Consider the following 5,411-nt stretch of genomic DNA (forward strand, 5'->3'; position numbering starts at 1 on the left):
GGAGTAATTTTTAGACTTCATCATTGGAAGTAGTTCTTTCTGTTGAATTTGGTAAAATATTTTTGTTTCATTAGGTTTATTTACATTTTCAGCTTCGTATGGTGTCATTTATTTCTTAAACATCTAAGAAAATTTCAGATGTACCAAAATCCTGAACTGCTGATGGGGTTGAATAATTTTAGATTCAACTGTAAAAACAAGGACATTTAGGGTGTGGCGGTGGCGCTGGAGTAAAGCGCTCGACCCGTGTACCGATGCCTCAGCTATCAGCTACCACAGGTTTGAGTCCCGACCTGTTCACCTTTGCCGCATGTCTTCCCTCTTTCTCACAACCCACTTTCTTGTCAAATTAAGAATAGATCCAAGATAATCCTTTAAAAAAATAGATCTTTGGTAAAGCATTTAGATCTTTAAAATCCAATCTTCCAAGTTTGTAAAACACTTATTTTCTACAAGTCTAGTTTCTTTTCGAGTGTTTTTATTCATATAGAGACAACAACACATGCTGACAGTTTTCAGTTTGATGTCAATAAGCTACTGTACAATTTTTATTTTATAAATGTTCTGAGGTCCTTGTTTCTTTCTTAAAGTTTCTGGATAAAAGGGATTCCCCATACTTCCGGAGCAGCGCTGCATATACCACGAAAAAAAGCCACAGAGAGCTGGAGGGCAGAAGACAATGCTGTGAAGAACCGATACATCTGTGAGCATCCAATGACTGTTTGGCCCTATAACTAACACTGTTCTCTTAAAGCTTCAATGAGGAATACTGAACTGTGTCGTCATTTTTTGACAAATGTCATGAATGGAAGCTCAATCTCTGAAGGTTTTCTCCCACATTAAATGATTTAATACAGATGTGGCGTTTCTACAGGAGACTCACATCAGAAGTTGTGACGGTGGGCGTCTCCTGGCATGCTGGAGGGACAATGTTTTCATTCACTTTTTCAAGTTAAAGCATGAGGGTCTCCATACTGATCAGCCAGAATGTTACATCTCAGGCCGGTAATGTCGCAGCTGATAAACATGGCAGGTTTATCGGCTGTACAACATTCTGGACACCCTGGTGAATGTTTATGCTCCTTATACAAGTGATGAGAATTTTTTTTAACAATTATTTTCTTTACCTGATCTTGATAAATACTCGCTGGTTTAGTGGGTGATTTCAACTGTTGGCTTGACCCAGGTTTGGACCGCTCATCCTTAAAAGTAATGTCACAACAAGTCTGCATCAGTCATCCAAACCGTTTTATCTGAATACGGACTGTGTGCCCACTCACCCGGTCCCTGTCCCTTCCTCACTTTCCTAAAGTTTATTCATGTCTTTTTTGCTACTAACTCCTCCCAAGAGACCTCCAGCATTGTAGTATAGGATGCCCTTAAACTACACGATTTTAGAATTGTCGGCCAATGGTCGGCTGATTTTCAAAACGTGAGAGACGACACACCAGCCCTTTAAAAATCTCAGGTATAACGTGTTCGATAGTAGAGTGTGAGGTTTCACTCATGAACATTCCAACTGCAGATATGAAATCCCGTAAAATTCCACGATACCACACCTGGATTTAGAGTAAGCAAACATGGACAACGACGTTGAAGCAGTAACTGTAGTTTATTTTAATGGAAAAAAAACACAATAAAAAGTTAAAGCTTTGGATTAGGAACCGGAGATCAGAGCACGATCAAGGCTTATATTTGCTGCACTACAATATGGAGGTGAGTTTTATTTTTGCCCCCGTTTAACAAACATTACACTGGGTTTAATTTATTTTCTGTTCTGTTGTTTCATTAACTGTAACCGTTTAATTATACATTTTTAAGTTTTTGGCTCTGTTGATGTAGAATATGTGCATGTACTGGTTCTAGTTTCAGAAAGCTGAATAATTGAGAGATCTGACCAGATTGAGCTAGAAGAGTGCATGTCCTGGGTATTCGCTTTTAGAAAACCAGATGCCAGTTATGCTTATTTTTTTCCCAACTGATCGTGGAAGGGTAACGTCTTCCAGCTCCATTTATTGAAACCGTATGGTGAGTTAATTGCAAATTTTCTGACCTCACCTCCACCGCTCCTGGGGCCGCGTGTGCAATATTTGTGCACTTTGCTTGTCATAGTTTAATGAACTTCTGCACCTATGTTTTTCTTTATTTGCCCTTCTGTTTAGACTACAAATAGATTAACCAGGGGCACTGCCAGAAATCGTGGGCCCCCTGACAAAAAATTTGAGATCATCGGGCCAAGGCAAACATGTTAAATATTCCTGATTTTAGATCGCAGCGGTCCCATCGTTCTACCGACTGGACCTGATCAGTTGTAGCACACCACACAGTGCAGGATGATCGGTTACAATTATCGCAAGCGACAATCTTAGAAGATTGTCGTAAGGGCAAAATCGGGGCAAAAAATTGTGCAGTGTGAACTGGGCTTAAGGCCTACATCAGAGGCGAGATAGTTGCCTACTCAGCCAAAATAAAAAAAAAACAAAAAAAAACAGTATAATCAGACAGCAGAACAATTACGGGGAAATTTTTCTGCCATAGTTCAAGAGCACACACTTTCAGTCTGAAAGCAGGACTTCATGTCTTTCTTCTCAAAACTTGTAATGATTGTTCTCAAAACTTCTCCTGTCTCACAGTCTCTGCTGGCTTTTGGAAACACCTTTTGGCACAGTTGCCTGGCAACCTCTCAGCCAATAGAATGAAAGTGTTGTACTGAGTGCGTTTGCTTCCTTCTAGTGGGTGTGCCTGTGAGGTGATTGTAGGAACCTAGAGCACTTTATAAGGGACTCCATTAAGGAGTCTAGGTTAAAAATAGGCCATTTTATAACTCATGGTTTACATAAAAATAAGATTGAATGAATAAATTGAAATATTTAAAATAGAACTGGTCAAAACAAAGCAATATTAGAACTAATCTACAATAAAGTTTACTTAAACAGAAGAATATTAACGGAAATTATATGCAAAACTTCAAACAAAAAAGCTTTTAGCTTGAAGGTAAGTAGGAATATGTGATTCGAAGAATGACTTTTTGGTTATTTGGTAAACAAAATTATTACAAAATTGGGAAACTCCAAAATCATAGTTAACCAAAATCTTTATCCCAAACGTTAGTGTAAGAAACAAAAAAATACTTAAACAGGTAAAATGAGAATCTTTTGAAATGTTGTAAAATAAGTAAATGAACTAACGCTTCTGGGTGACGTTCTTGAGAAGATGTAATTCAGATAGACTATTTGAAAAGAAAAGATCAGCTGATGTGAAAATATGCCTTAAATTACTGAGAATAATGTTGCTTTATTTCTTGGTTGAGTGGTCAATAAGCCGCCCACCCAGTTGTGTTCAGCCTGAAGCTGTTGTTGCATCCTGGAGCTTGTTAATGGAACAGAGTGGGAATGACTGGTCTTAATGCGGAGTCTTTGATGGGTTTGATGAACGCTATGTAAATTTGACATCATTTTATTGTCCAACCTATAGTGAATAGATTTTGTGATTTTTTTTTCTTATTTTCAAACTTTGTAGAAGAAACAAGTAAATGTTTTGTTTATAACTAAAACAGAGATCAATCTAAGGAAACTTACAGCATTGTCTTATACTTGCATAGATACTTGAGTAAGCAGAAAATCTGAAAAAAAAGAAAAGAAAACAGTAACAAAACGACTGGTGAGTGGTTTGATTTTAGGAAGATTTCAACTGTTACACATGTAAGACTGTGACCAGCATTGGATAACTTTATTTTGACAAATACTGCAAAAAAAATTATAAAATAATAATGATTACAAAAATGATAATTTGATATCAAATTGTATTTTAGCAGAATCGTCTGCTTGTACAGTGAGAAGATTTTTTACTTAAGATTTTGAAGGTAATGTTAAAAACCCGGAGTGACATTTGTGGTTTTGAAACTCTAGAAATTTTTGCTTTATTGATCACAGCTTCCAATGAAAATTGGAAACTATATTTGTGTCTACTTTTTCTTATTCTNAGCTTATACCTGCCTCCTTTTACATGTTTGTTACAAATAAACCATTTTCACTTTAGCATAAGATAAATTATGCTAAAACTAAAGCTGGGCCTCCAACTCCTGAGCCGAGTACAGCAGTAGTGATTCCTGAATTAGATTAACATTTCAAACATCTAATTATCTGAGTATAAATGCAGTAGAATTTTGTGTTATATAATTAGCTATATAATGGGAGGAGGACACTAACACAAGTAAAATACTAGTTTGTAGTGATTCATTGTCTGCATTGTTGAGTACTGAAAAGGGAAGTACAAATAATCAAAATATATGAGGTTATGGCTGTTCATCATAGATTATGTGAACAAAACAAAAATGTAATATTATCTTGGACTCCTGCTCATGTAGGTATTTTGGGTAATGAAAGACCAGATAGGTTAACATGGCACCGTAAAAGCAAAAATGTGAATTTTAGCTTGTATCTGTTTAACAGCCCCGGTTGTAACAACCAAATTTGTTATTCTTCTTAGAACCTAATTCATTTGTTTGTTATTGACTTTTGCTCAATTAAGTTTCTTATGTATACATGGTAAATGGTATTTTACAATTTATTTTGTTCCCCCTATAACCAATGAATATATATAGATATTTATAATGTATAAAGGTCTTGTCCTTTAATTAGCTCTGCATCATTAAGAAAATAAGAAGTGGTGTTTTATTAGAGAATTTATTTTTAACGGTTCCAGTCATGCCAGGACTAATAAATAATGAAGACTAAATGGTATTCTGATTAGTAATGTAATTATATTCGTTGTGTTACCACCCCATGCCACTAGAACAGGGGTGGGCAACTCCAGGCCTTGAGGACCGGTCTCCTGCAACTTTTAGATGTGTCTCTTCTTCAACATACCTGAGCAGGGCGCCGCCAGGAATCTTGGGCCCCCTGACAAAAAATTTGTTTGAGCCCCCCTGCACAGCTGCTGTTACAATTTTTTGAGTCTATTTGATCCATAAAAAGCGTCACAATTTAAAGGCTTGCATCTGCCTTGCTTTCTTTGGTTCAATACTGATAGTTAGCACAATATTTACTGCTCGTGGATTTAACATCCAACAGTCCACATCCAGTATGCAAGTAGGTTGCTTAATTTTTTTCTATTAGATTGCTGAAATGTCTCTCCCCATGAGCAACAGTCAAAAGCAACGTGCAAAATATACATGAAGCAATCATATTAGACAATTAAATTAATTGTCTAATATAGAAAATAGTTTGGTGCTGTCAGGCTCAGAGTCTGAGAGGCTTTTACTCTATCAAACAAATGTATTTTTTGCCTCTTTAGTGGAAATATAGATGTTGATGAGATTTTCTCCAGAATAACATTTTTCAGCCTTTATAGCTCCACTGTTGAAAATGAGGAGCTAACATTCACAAATGACAGTGAAATAAAATCCAGTC

The sequence above is a fragment of the Poecilia formosa genome, unplaced genomic scaffold (genome assembly GCF_000485575.1).
Source record: "Poecilia formosa unplaced genomic scaffold, Poecilia_formosa-5.1.2 Scaffold394, whole genome shotgun sequence".
In the NCBI taxonomy this organism is placed as follows: domain Eukaryota; kingdom Metazoa; phylum Chordata; class Actinopteri; order Cyprinodontiformes; family Poeciliidae; genus Poecilia; species Poecilia formosa.